This window comes from Procambarus clarkii, chromosome 69 (assembly GCF_040958095.1).
Source record: "Procambarus clarkii isolate CNS0578487 chromosome 69, FALCON_Pclarkii_2.0, whole genome shotgun sequence".
NCBI classification, from domain to species: Eukaryota; Metazoa; Arthropoda; class Malacostraca; order Decapoda; family Cambaridae; genus Procambarus; species Procambarus clarkii.
The window spans coordinates 14,292,474-14,307,335 of record NC_091218.1 but is presented as its reverse complement, the minus strand read 5'-3'; the positions used below and the strand labels follow the sequence as shown (position 1 = coordinate 14,307,335).

General features: G+C 40.3%; 1 protein-coding gene across 2 annotated transcripts in view; it reads left to right on the top strand.

The window, feature by feature from the left end:
- The window catches only part of LOC123753533 (trichohyalin), a 460,426-nt gene that overhangs the window by 57,113 nt on the left and 388,451 nt on the right, over positions 1-14,862 (top strand). The gene's annotated exons all lie outside the window — the stretch shown is intronic.

Genomic DNA, 14,862 nt, shown 5'->3' with positions numbered 1-14,862 from the left:
AGAGCAGGTGGTCACTCCAGGTGGAGGTTGCCACAACGATGTCATCCAAGTAGGCGTAGGTGTCTTCAAGGGCCCTGGATGACGATGTTGACAGCTCTCTGATAGGTAGCCGGGGCATTGCATAATCCAAAGGAAAGTCGCTCATACCTGAATAGGCCAAAGGGAGTGATGAAGGCGGAAATATTTTTCGCACGCTCTGTCAAGCTGATCTTGTAGTAACCCTTCAACAGGTCGATCTGAGAGAGATATTTAGCATTACCAATTTCATCAAGAATGTCGTCGATTCGTGGCAAGGGATAGAAGTCCTTTAGCACGACAGTATTTAGTGTACGATAGTCGGTGCAGAGTCATGCCTTGGCGCGTAACTTTGGCACCAATATACAGACTGAGGCCCAAGGGGACGCACAAGGTGTGGCCAGCCCGTTGTCGAGGAGGTGAGCACTTTGACGAACATAGCTTCCTTCTTCTGTGGACTGATGCGGTAGTATGGTTGGCGAATTGACATCGTGTCGGGAAGTAGTTTCATGTTGTGTCGCACTACAGTACATTCCTGCAGAATGTCTTGGAACAATTCTCGGTGCAGGTTGAAGACGTGGAGGAGCACTGTTGGAATCCTGGAAATAGTTAAGAAGATCGTTCAAGATTTCAGAGTTGAAGAGCATGGGACCAGAATCAATGCATTCGAGAGGAGAAGCAGGGGAGGTTTCACTGTGAATATATGGATCCTTGAAGGTGGAGAGGGACATCAACACAGTTGGAGGATTACCTTGATACTGCTTCAGGAGATTGATGTGGCATAGCTGGGTCTTCCGACGCCTATCTGGAGTCTCTAGAACATAGTTGTGATTATTCCGACATTCTCTGATGCGGTATGGACCTGAACATTTACTTTAGAAGGGAGAGCCTGAGACAGGAAAGTAAGCCAGAACAAAGTCTCCGACATTAAATTTTCTTACTTTACTCCGTTGGTCAAGGTGCGCCTTCGTTTTAATCTGAGATGTTGACGAATTATCACTGGCAAATTTATGAACTCTTTCAAGGATGTACCTCAAGCTTTTAAGAAACTGGGACACATTAAGAGAATCACTGAAGGTGTTAGAGGTCAATGAATCTTTAAAGGCTTTAAGGGTGGGGGGGGGGGGGAGGGAGGGCACTTACAGCCGTAGAGGAGCCATTCATAAGGAGATATTCCAAGGGACTCATTTGGAACACTTCTGAAAATACACATGATTAGTCTAGTTGCTTATCCCAATCCTTCTCTGTGCTGATACAAAATTTCCTTAAAAGTGATTTAATACTCTGATGACTACGTTCTAGTGATCCCTGTGAAGTAGGATGATAGGGACTGGAGAGTACCTGTGTGATATGGAATTCTTCGAGGGTTTTCTTGAAGAGATCACTGGTGAAGTTTGCGCCATAATCACTCTGTATCTTCTCGGGAAATCCTTATTGTGTGAAGATCTTCAAAATACCTCTCAGCTCGGGTACTAGTCTGGTGGCAAACCTTTGAACCTTCTCCAGTTTAGTCTTATGCTTGACTAGATATGGACTCCATGCTGGGGCTGCATACTCCAGGATTGGTCTGACATATGTGGTATACAAAGTTCTGAAAGATTCCTTACACAACTTTCTAAATGTCGTTCTTATGTTGGCCAACCTGTCATATGCCGTTGATGTTATCCTCTTGATATGGGCTGCAGGAGACAGGTCTGGCGTGATATCAACCCCCAGGTCTTTCTCTCTCTGACTCGTGTAGAATTTCATCTCCCAAATGATACCTTGCATCTGGTCTCCTGCTCCCTACACCTATATTCATTACATTACATTTGCTTGGGTTAAACTCTAACAACCATTTGTTCAACCATTCCTTCAGTTTTGTTAGGTCTTCTTGAAGCCTCAAGCAGTCCTCCTCTATATTAATCCTTCTCATAATTTTGACAGTCGTCAGCAAACATTGAGAGGAATGAGTCTATACCCTTCTGGGAGATCATTTATGTATATCAGAAACAGGATAGGTACCGAGTACAGAGCCCTGTGGGACTCCACTGGTGACTTTATGCCAATCTTAGATCTCACCCCTCACTGTAACTCTCTGCTTCCTATCTTCCTATAAGGTACTCCCTTATCCACTGGAGCGCCCTACCAGTTACTCCTGCCTGTCTCTCCAGCTTATGTACCAGCCTCTTATGGGGTACTGTGTCAAAGGCTTTCAAACAGTCAAAGAAAATGCAGTCCGCCCATCCTTCTGTACTCACCTAGTTGTGTTTGCGGGGGTTGAGCTCTGATCTTTCGGCCCGCCTCTCAACTGTCAATCAACTGTTTCTACTACTACTTTTTTTCACACCACACACACACACCCCAAGAAGCAGCCCGTGACAGCTGACTAACTCCCAGGTACCTATTTACTGCTAGGTAACAGAGGCATAGGGTGAAAGAAACTCTGCCCATTGTTTCTCGCCGGCGCCCGGGATCGAACCCGGGACCACAGGATCACGTGTGCAGCGTGCTGTCAGCTCGGCTGGCCGGCCCCCGTATCTGAGTGTATGTGTGTGTGTGTACTCACCTAGTTGTACTCACCTAGTTGTGTTTGCGGGGGTTGAGCTCTGGCTCTTTGGTCCCGCCTCTCAACCGTCAATCAACAGGTGTACAGATTCCTGAGCCTATCGGGCTCTATCATATCTACACTTGAAACTGTGTATGGAGTCAGCCTCCACCACATCACTGCCTAATGCATTCCATCCGTTAACTACTCTGACACTGAAAAAGTTCCTTCTAATGTCCCTGTGGCTCATGTGGGTACTCATGTGGTGTGTGTGTGTGTGTGTGTGTGTGTGTGTGTGTGTGTGTGTGTGTGTGTGTGTGTGTGTGTGTGTGTGTGTGTGTGTGTGTGTGTGTGTGTGTGTGTGTGCATGCGTGCTTGCATGCGTGTGTGCGTGCGTGTGTGCGTGTGTGCGTGAGTGTGGTAGGCCTTGCATCACGCCAACAGTGCCGCCAATCACAGAGTAAACTCATAAACCGGCCGTGGTGCAGGTTGGTCACTTGAGCGAGTGAACCATTTAGCTCCGCTGGTGATGACGCTAAGATTAGCGCCTTTGTGCAGCTGTTGACGCTGTCTTTAGCAGTCATTGGTGTTCCCTGGCTGTCTTCCACTGTTGTTCTTCCTTGTTCTTCACTACTCTGTGTTATTCCTGTGTTAAACCTGTGTTCTTCATGTGTTAAACCTGTGTTATTCCTGTGTTAAACCTGTGTTTTTCATGTGTTAAACCTGTGTTATTCATGTGTTAATGTTATACTCAAATTCTGTCAGTTGAAATGTAACCAATCACAGGCAAGTAGGCCTCTGACGTCATGCCAGACAGAGGAGCATCAAGCATGCTCCCAGCAGCCTCAGTTATCCTCACAGACCCAGAGTAGGTGGACCTCGGCTGGCCAGTTATACACCTGTTTGCCTCACTCAATAAATATATACAGAAGCGACTACTGTGTCTACATTCAACCCGAACAAGGCAAACGAATACTGGTAGCAGCAGTGGGATCCAGAAATTTTTTCTGGAAGCAAAAGTTCCAGTACCCAGCATCGCCTCGTGTTCCAGCCAAAACCGCCGCCACCGCCACCGCCATAAGCCGCCATCCTGCCACCCACGCATCAAATATTGTGCCAGACCGGGGTCCTGCCATCAACCACTACTCCAGGCCAACGTTTCAGAAGTAAGGGTCAATATTTTCCTGTGAGAACGCTCACTCATCAGTGAGGAGGAAGGAAGCTTCCCGCGCCAGCCATTTTTGAACCTCGCGCCACCACGTGGGAACCACCTATTACACCCACCACCACCACCACCGCCACCCAAGCTGACAGTATCAAGCTTCGTGAGGGTGCAAGCTACTGCAATCGTCGTCAGCCATCGTCGCAAATATCAACTGGTTATTCCATCGTCGCAATATTGTCGTCGTCAGAATTTATCTTCGTGCCTCTAGCCTGAACAGTGTGGGGTCCCTGAGTCTCGCGCCACCGCCGCCAGGAGCGCTGCCGTCGCATCCAGTTTGTAAACACGCCTCACATGGGCCTCTTCCGATCTTCACGACGCTTCTCCTACTTTGGCTACTGGTGATCCTCATAAATTACAACCCTGAGATAAGTAATTGCTAGTTGAGAACAACGTGCCAAGTGTTAAAAAGTGACTTATGTAATAATTCCCATAATATCCTGTGAATTAACCATTCAGTGACTTGTTAAATATTGGAGCTGGTTCAGTACTGCACTCCCCACAGTTTTCCTGTGTGATTTCAACATTCCTGCTTCTTACAGTAATTTCATTGAATTTTAATTGTTCTCCTAGAGTGTTATTGGTAAATTCAAATTCCAGTGAATTAAGAAATCCTTGTTTTAGTAGCAGTTAAGGATTTGTGCAATATAATTTTTTTTTTAATTTCTCCAGACCTAACTTGAAATTTATCCTTTAAGCATTTTATTTTAAACTTTTACCATAGGAGTTATATACATTCCTGTGTCCAGTTTATGTGCTACATCCATATTTCTTGCATTGCCACTTGTTGTGTTGAATCTTTTTAATGAAATTTTGCAATTGCATTTCCCAGTTTTTATTCTAAATTGCTGTGCTTAGTCTGGTTTAATTAATTTACATACATCTAATTCCAGTCATTTTTTTAATGAAAGATTGCTAAATTTAGTTTACAATTTGCTTGTTCTTAATTATTTTCTTGCCTAGCCCAATTTAATAATTTTATTTCTGCCATTTTTACTTTAGCCAAGTTGATATTTTTTTGTGTTTATTTTTGTGTATATTATTTCTGATGCCAGGTGCACTTAATTATAATCTGCGTTCAAATATTACTTCCACGGCTGTGACAATGCCTACCACTGTTGAAACCCCTTCAGAATCAATGGGAACAGTTGCTTGTCCCAATGGCCAGAGATCAGCTCAGGAAATGGCTATTCCTCTTTTTGCTGGGGAATCGCGTTTATTAGAATCATGGTTTAGTAAGGTTGAAGCGAAAACAGTTGCACGTTTTTCTAAGCCTACTGATGCCGAATACTTAGCAATTGCACGGTCAGCCGTGGACACAACCAAAGGTGATGCACGTTTTGTTGTTGATGAGAAAGCCATTGTTAGCCTCCAGTCTTGGCCTGAATTTAAGGATTTCTTTCGCCGTCGCTTTGTTAATAAAGGAGACCTTGACCCATATAGGTTAGTCAAGAAAATTGCCAATGCCACCATGCAGCCTGGTGAATCGTTTAATGCGTTTACTAGCCGTCTCGATCAGTATCTGTATGCCTTAGTTTCTGCTATGAATAATTCAACTTGGTTAGATAAAGACAATACTCTGTCCCCTGAGGCTATGGCCAAAATGATAGCATTTGGTACTTTAATGCATTTTGCCCCCGAGCATACAAAACCAATCGTTGAGCAACAAAATTTTGGTGTTAAACATGAAATTGGTGAAGTATTTGAGGCTATTAACAATGCCGCAGATAAACTAGCTCCCCGAAGTGCTCAACTGTTGCCACCCTCTGATGCTGTAAATGTAGTTACAAGTTCTCAGCATCCTCCCACAAATTCTCAAAACTCTTGGTCGCAGAAGCGTACCCATGCTCGTAGCCCCCAGTCAAATTCGCCGCCTCATAAAATGCCGAAACGCCATAGTCCCCAACCATCCACTCCCTCATGTTGGCATTGTGGTAAGAGTAACCACCTTGCAAGGGACTGTTGGTCCGCCCCTAGATCATCACCTCCTAGACAATTCTCTCGGCCCCCTCATCAATCTAATCATTCTAGGCTTCCATATTGCACGTACCATAAACAAGTTGGTCACCACACTGCGGATTGTAGAGCTAGGCAAAGGACATCTCCACCTCGTAACTCCCGTGGTCAGTCTTGGCGAGGCTCACAGCGTCCAAGACATTATCAGAACTCTCGTAATTACAACTCCCAGCCCAGCTATAATGCAACTTCAAATTATAATGCTCAGTCACAGAATGCTGGAGCTCAGAATGTTCACTCCATGTCGTCGGGAAACCCCCAAGGCCATCCGCTAACCAATTCAAGCTAGCCAATCCTAGTGCCCTCCCTGTGTATTCAGTAGCTACCCAAAATAGATTTGGACACTTGACAGAGGAGGACACTGACTCTAGACCAGTTGTAGATGTTGACGGATCCACAGTAAATTTGACACAAACAAGACGCAGATATCCCAGACAACATAAGTCAAAAATAGTAACTTGTCCAGTCTCAAGTGATGGTCCCCTTGTATCAGCCATTGTACATGGTAGAGTTTTAAAAGTTTTTCTTGACTCAGGTGCAAAAATTAATATTGTCAAGCCCTCAGCTCTTAGAGACATTGAAAGTATGCACCCTACTATTTTAAAACAGTCACACATACCTTTTCTAAGTGGTATTTCAGGAAATAAAGTAAAAGTTCAGGGTGAAATTGACCTCCCACTCAAGTTCAATGATGTCACATTGTCTATAACATGTTTAGTTGTTGACATTATTCATTTTCCTGGAGACATTCTCTTAGGTCTGTACACCATGATTGATGAAAATATTGCATTGTTTCCCCATCGTTGGAACATAAGTATCAAAGACCATGTCATACCCTTGTGTAGCATGTATCGACAGGGCCACGAGTTCAATCTTCAATCAGATTACGTTAATTTTGTTGACACCCGCCTTGCAAGCGTAGGTTTGTCAGATCATTGTCGTGGTAGCATACCCGAGAAAACAGGCACTCGATTGAAGCATAGTAGTTGTGCAGTTGTTAAGGAGAATGAGTATCGGGACTTTCTGGAAGGGGACGCCCTAACGGATTCTCGTTGTCTCGCTCGCCTGGCAGCTTCCATCTCTGAAGTCAGTGGTTCCACGGCTACTGACACTGTGCTACACCCTCATTCTCTCACCAGAATAAGAGTTAAGGTTCAGGGAGTGCCTGAGTTGTCGGATGTGATTGCGGAAAGTGAAACATGTAAAGTGAATGGTACATTTGTTGAACCCTCCTGGCACACAGTGCAGGATGGTACTGTCTCACTTTTTATCGCGAACACAAGTAATGCCGATATCCATCTCCAGTCGGGTACCCATGTTGTAGATTTTGCCCATTACTCGTTACCGGTGCGAGTTGTGGATGATGTCTCCATGGATCATACTGTTTGTACACTCACACCAGGAGAACAGGGATCTCAGCCAGAGGTGCAAGCGCAACACCTCAGTCCTACTGATTTTCCTGACTCTGTGGCTCAGCTTTTGAAAATTTTGAACAGGAATAGAGCTGTTGTTGCTCTACCAGGAGAAAAATTAGGTCTCACTCCTCTTATTACACATAAAATTCCCCTTGAACAAGGAACTACGCCTATTTATGTACCAGCTTACCGACTTCCCCATTCTCAGAGAGCAGAAGCAGATAGACTTGTAGAAGAAATGTTACAGAGTGATGTAATTGAATCGAGTAATTCGCCATGGAACGCTCCATTGATTCTTGTACCAAAGCGAGATGGGACTTGGAGACCTGTAATCGATTATCGCAAGCTTAACAGAGTAACAATACCCGATCGTTTCCCACTTCCAGTTCTCAATGATTTGTTGCAAAGTATTGGTCGAAACAAAGTATTCTCAACGTTAGATTTGTTGCAGGGATTCTGGCAAATCCCCCTTGATGAGGAAAGTAAACAATTGACAGCCTTTAGTACTCCCAATGGTCATTTTCATTTCAAAAGAATGCCGTTTGGTTTGCGTAGTAGTCCAATAACCTTTTCACGGCTCATGACAAATCTATTTCGTAGATTGATAGGAAGTACGCTTCTAGTTTACCTTGATGATCTCATAATCATGTCGCAAGATGTTCAGACTCATTTCCAGAACCTTGAAAAAGTACTTGCAAAGCTCGCTGAAGCTAATTTAAAAATAAAGCTTGCAAAATGTTCATTTTTAAAGCAAAAGATTAATTTCCTAGGTCATACAGTTACACCTTCAGGTATTACATTGAATGAATCAAAAATTATTGCTGCCCGTGATTTTCCAACACCTCGTACCGCAGAAGCCGTAAGACAGTTCACAGGTCTTGTAGGATTTTATCGTTCATTTATTGCTGGATTCTCTATTATAGCCGCTCCGCTTTACAAGTTGCAAAGAAAAGATGAACCCTTTGTTTGGGGAGAGGCCCAGGATCGGTCATTCAAAAAACTCAAAGCAGCCTTGATTTCGTCACCTGTCCTTAGGTATCCAGATTTTTCTAAACCTTTTACGTTGGTTACAGATGCTAGTGACATAGGTCTAGGTGCTGCATTACTTCAAACAGAAGGTCACAGAGATCACGCAATAGCTTATGCTAGCCGCACATTATCCAAAGAAGAGAAAAATTATAGTGCAACAGAACGAGAAGCCTTGGCAGTTGTTTGGGCACTTAAACATTTCAAGGATACAATTTATAATTACCCAGTTCATGTTCTTACAGATCACCAACCATTAATTCCCTTGTTCAAAAATAAGAATCCAGTTGGAAAGTTTGCTAGATATTTGCTCACAATTCAAGAATTCAATCCCACATTTGGATATATTCCAGGAAAGCAAAATGTTGTAGCCGATGCGTTTTCTCGACACGTAGCTGCGATTCAGTTAAATTACCCAGCATTAGATGCTACAGTAGTAGAAACGGAACAAAGACAAGACCCCATATGGGCACCCGTCATTAAATTTTTGACTAAGCAAGACACTCGCCCGATTCATAAACCGCCAGTACCATTGAAAGAACTAGTTATGTTGGACAATTTACTGTGTAGAGTAGTAAAGCTAGGGACAGCCTCGAGGAAATGTTGTCAGTTAGTTGTTCCAGCTGTCTTGGTACCAACTGTGTTAAAAATTATCCATGATGCTCCTGCAAGTGCACATCCAGGAAAGGATCGTACACTCCAACAAGGTCGATTGAAATATTTTTGGCCAAAAATGGCTAAGGAGATTGCTCATTATGTTGACAGATGTTTAACTTGTTTACAGCACAAGGGACATGTTTCAGGACCTAATCCAATTCAGGTGTACCCAGCAACTAAAGCTCCTTGGGAACGAATATCGATGGATTTATTGACAAATTTTGCGGAAACAGAGAAAGGGAACAAACATTTGCTTGTAATGGTCGATAATTTTTCACGGTTTTGCGAACTAGTTCCTATCCCGAACAAAACAGCAGAAACCATAGCCAGCGCATTCCATGACCAAATAATTTGTAGATATAGTATGCCTAAAGTAATCCTTTCAGATAATGGTCCAGAATTCAGTAATAGTATTCTAACTAGCTTGTGTGATTTATATAACATAAAAAAATGTAGCATCATGCCTTATCATCCGGCAAGTAATGGACTAGCTGAACGTACTAACAGGAAAGTGTTAGATGCCTTGAGAGTCACGTTGAATTTTGATAACAACAATTGGGATGATTTTATACCCTTAATTCAGTGTGCTATAAATTCTTCAATTAATGGTTCTACTGGTGACACACCTCACGCTATTCTTTATGGTACAGATAAGATCCTCCCTAATGAATTGATTAACGTACCTCCTACTCCCTTATATAACGTAGATGATTTTGTTCAAGTGAAGCGTAGACAAATGCAATTAGTATTCAAGAAAATACGAGAACAACTGTCCAAAGCAACAGCCGAGTTCACTCTAGCAAGGAATGCACGAGCTAAACCCAATAAAATAACTATTGGATCTGTAGTAATGATACTTAACCAACACAGGTCTGGTCCTATGTACAAGTTAACTAAGAAATTTTTGGGTCCATATAAGGTAATCGAGCTTATTAAAGGTAACAAATACAGACTTAAGAACTTGTTAACAGGAGAGTATATAAATGAGCATTTAGACCACATGAAGTTAGCTAAAATGACTGTTGACGAGACTGATGAGGAAGATGACAATGAACTTACCCAGACAGATACTCCTACTCGGACACCACCTTCTGTGGTTGACAGACCACTTGATGTTCAGCAACCCCATACTAGCAATTATAATCTTAGATCTAGACCTCTCGTTTCAACCGTGCACTCACCACACGTCCATTGGCTAGATGTTAACGAGGATATCTCTCAAGATGATAGTTTGTCACATGAAGTTTCATCTGTTCCGGACCTTCAGTCAGAGCCAGAGTTGTATAGTGCTCTGGATGAGCTAGGTGTAGATATCCGCAGAATTTATAATTGAATGCACTCTGTAGTTATTCTGTTTGTTTTGAAAAAAAAAAAAAAAAAAAAAAAAAAACTCAATTGCAGTATTTCTACCACATGTGTCTTATTATTACCATTATATATAATGTATAGTTTTTCTCAACTTTATTTTGTTATAAATTAGATGCCATTGTTAAGTCTACTACCATTTGTATTTTTACAGTGCTTGTCATAAGAGTTATTATCGTTCTAGCAACCACATTGTGGCCAGTGAATCCTGACTGCTATCACGCAGATGTTAGTCTTCTTGATCCAGGTCTTGTATATGCTTGTAAATATATTGCACATTATATATATTGTACATTGGTCTTGTAAATATATTGTATATTTCGAAAAAAAAAAAAAAAAAAAAGAAAAAAAAAAAAAATTATCTATCTTGAAATTCAATTGTGGTTGTTAGGTCAGAACTTTGTTCCATTAATGTAATAATTGTTTAATTTTGTATGGTTTTCAAGCACATGCCATTGACACATGTTAATAATTTTGTTTAGGCAATACCTTGAGTTGTATTGTTCATATCTGATCAGTAGACATACACATGTTCTTAATACTCTGATTTAATCAAAGCATTGTTACCATGATTTTCACCTATTATGATGAATTTTTTTTTGGTGCATATATGCCGAGTTGTTTGTATTACGCACACCTGATCTTCTTTCAATGTTTTATTATGCAAATTTCACATGTAAGCCATTATTGTATGCCACCGAGGTCCTTTCAGTATCATTGTAACTATATAGCTAGCCAGAGCTTGTCGACAAGGGACGTCGACTTGGTAGCGTGTCCGAGCGGTGTTATACTCAAAATTCTGTCAGTTGAAATGTAACCAATCACAGGCAAGTAGGCCTCTGACGTCATGCCAGACAGAGGAGCATCAAGCATGCTCCCAGCAGCCTCAGTTATCCTCACAGACCCAGAGTAGGTGGACCTCGGCTGGCCAGTTATACACCTGTTTGCCTCACTCAATAAATATATACAGAAGCGACTACTGTGTCTACATTCAACCCGAACAAGGCAAACGAATATTAAACCTGTGTTATTCCTGTGTTAAACCTGTGTTATTCATGTGTTAAACCTGTGTTATTCCTGTGTTAAACCTGTGATATTCATGTGTTAAACCTGTGTTATTCCTGTGTTAAACCTGTGTTATTCCTGTGTTAAACCTGTGTTATTCATGTGTTAAACCTGTGTTATTCATGTGTTAAACCTGTGTTATTCATGTGTTAAACCTGTGTTATTCATGTGTTAAACCTGTGTTATTCATGTGTTAAACCTGTGTTATTCCTGTGTTAAACCTGTGTTATTCCTGTGTTAAACCTGTGTTATTCATGTGTTAAACCTGTGTTATTCATGTGTTAAACCTGTGTTATTCATGTGTTAAACCTGTGTTATTCCTGTGTTAAACCTGTGTTATTCCTGTGTTAAACCTGTGTTATTCCTGTGTTAAACCTGTGTTATTCATGTGTTAAACCTGTGTTATTCCTGTGTTAAACCTGTGTTATTCATGTGTTAAACCTGTGTTATTCTTGTGTTAAACCTGTGTTATTCATGTGTTAAACCTGTGTTATTCCTGTGTTAAACCTGTGTTATTCTTGTGTTAAACCTGTGTTATTCCTGTGTTAAACCTGTGTTATTCCTGTGTTAAACCTGTGTTATTCCTGTGTTAAACCTGTGTTATTCCTGTGTTAAACCTGTGTTATTCCTGTGTTAAACCTGTGTTATTCATGTGTTAAACCTGTGTTATTCCTGTGTTAAACCTGTGTTATTCCTGTGTTAAACCTGTGTTATTCCTGTGTTAAACCTGTGTTATTCATGTGTTAAACCTGTGTTATTCATGTGTTAAACCTGTGTTATTCATGTGTTAAACCTGTGTTATTCATGTGTTAAACCTGTGTTATTCATGTGTTAAACCTGTGTTAATCATGTGTTAAACCTGTGTTATTCATGTGTTAAACCTGTGTTATTCATGTGTTAAACCTGTGTTAAGCCTGTGTTATTCATGTGTTAAACCTGTGTTATTCATGTGTTAAACCTGTGTTAATCATGTGTTAAACCTGTGTTATTCACGTGTTAAACCTGTTATTCATGTGTTAAACCTGTGTTATTCATGTGTTAATCATGTGTTAAACCTGTGTTATTCATGTGTTAAACCTGTGTTATTCATGTGTTAAACCTGTGTTAATCATGTGTTAAACCTGTGTTATTCACGTGTTAAACCTGTGTTATTCATGTGTTAAACCTGTGTTATTCACGTGTTAAACCTGTGTTATTCATGTGTTAAACCTGTGTTATTCATGTGTTAAACCTGTGTTATTCCTGTGTTAAACCTGTGTTATTCATGTGTTAAACCTGTGTTATTCATGTGTTAAACCTGTGTTATTCCTGTGTTAAACCTGTGTTATTCATGTGTTAAACCTGTGTTATTCACGTGTTAAACCTGTGTTATTCATGTGTTAAACCTGTGTTATTCATGTGTTAAACCTGTGTTATTCCTGTGTTAAACCTGTGTTATTCATGTGTTAAACCTGTGTTATTCATGTGTTAAACCTGTGTTATTCATGTGTTAAACCTGTGTTATTCATGTGTTAAACCTGTGTTATTCATGTGTTAAACCTGTGTTATTCCTGTGTTAAACCTGTGTTATTCATGTGTTAAACCTGTGTTATTCCTGTGTTAAACCTGTGTTATTCATGTGTTAAACCTGTGTTATTCATGTGTTAAACCTGTGTTAATCATGTGTTAAACCTGTGTTATTCATGTGTTAAACCTGTGTTATTCATGTGTTAAACCTGTGTTATTCATGTGTTAATCCTGTGTTAAACCTGTGTTATTCTTGTGTTAAACCTGTGTTATTCTTGTGTTAAGCCTGTGTTATTCCTGTGTTAAGCCTGTGTTATTCATGTGTTAAACCTGTGTTATTCATGTGTTAAACCTGTGTTATTCATGTGTTAAACCTGTGTTATTCATGTGTTAAACCTGTGTTATTCACGTGTTAAACCTGTGTTATTCCTATGTGTTAAACCTGTGTTATTCTTGTGTTAAGCCTGTGTTATTCCTGTGTTAAGCCTGTGTTATTCCTGTGTTAAACCTGTGTTATTCATGTGTTAAGCCTGTGTTATTCATGTGTTAAGCCTGTGTTATTCACGTGTTAAACCTGTGTTATTCATGTGTTAAACCTGTGTTATTCATGTGTTAAACCTGTGTTATTCATGTGTTAAACCTGTGTTTTTCCTGTGTTAAACCTGTGTTATTCATGTGTTAAACCTGTGTTATTCACGTGTTAAACCTGTGTTATTCCTATGTGTTAAGCCTGTGTTATTCACGTGTTAAACCTGTGTTATTCCTGTGTTAAACCTGTGTTATTCATGTGTTAAGCCTGTGTTATTCATGTGTTAAGCCTGTGTTAAACCTGTGTTATTCCTATGTGTTAAGCCTGTGTTATTCATGTGTTAAACCTGTGTTATTCATGTGTTAAACCTGTGTTATTCACGTGTTAAACCTGTGTTATTCATGTGTTAAGCCTGTGTTATTCATGTGTTAAACCTGTGTTATTCATGTGTTAAGCCTGTGTTATTCATGTGTTAAACCTGTGTTATTCATGTGTTAAACCTGTGTTATTCATGTGTTAAGCCTGTGTTATTCACGTGTTAAACCTGTGTTATTCCTATGTGTTAAACCTGTGTTATTCACGTGTTAAACCTGTGTTATTCATGTGTTAAACCTGTGTTATTCATGTGTTAAACCTGTGTTATTCATGTGTTAAACCTGTGTTATTCATGTGTTAAACCTGTGTTATTCATGTGTTAAGCCTGTGTTATTCACGTGTTAAACCTGTGTTATTCCTATGTGTTAAGCCTGTGTTATTCACGTGTTAAACCTGTGTTATTCATGTGTTAAACCTGTGTTATTCATGTGTTAAGCCTGTGTTATTCATGTGTTAAACCTGTGTTATTCATGTGTTAAGCCTGTGTTATTCATGTGTTAAGCCTGTGTTATTCATGTGTTAAACCTGTGTTATTCATGTGTTAAACCTGTGTTATTCAAGTGTTAAGCCTTGTGTTATTCATGTGTTAAACCTGTGTTATTCATGTGTTAAACCTGTGTTATTCATGTGTTAAACCTGTGTTATTCATGTGTTAAACCTGTGTTATTCATGTGTTAAACCTGTGTTATTCATGTGTTAAACCTTTGTTATTCACGTGTTAAACCTGTGTTATTCATGTGTTAAGCCTGTGTTATTCACGTGTTAAACCTGTGTTATTCACGTGTTAAACCTGTGTTATTCATGTGTTAAACCTGTGTTAAGCCTGTGTTATTCACGTGTTAAACCTGTGTTATTCACGTGTTAAACCTGTGTTATTCACGTGTTAAACCTGTGTTATTCATGTGTTAAGCCTGTGTTATTCACGTGTTAAACCTGTGTTATTCACGTGTTAAACCTGTGTTATTCACGTGTTAAACCTGTGTTATTCATGTGTTAAACCTGTGTTAAGCCTGTGTTATTCACGTGTTAAACCTGTGTTATTCATGTGTTAAACCTGTGTTAAGCCTGTGTTATTCATGTGTTAAACCTGTGTTATTCATGTGTTAAACCTGTGTTATTCACGTGTTAAACCTGTGTTATTCAT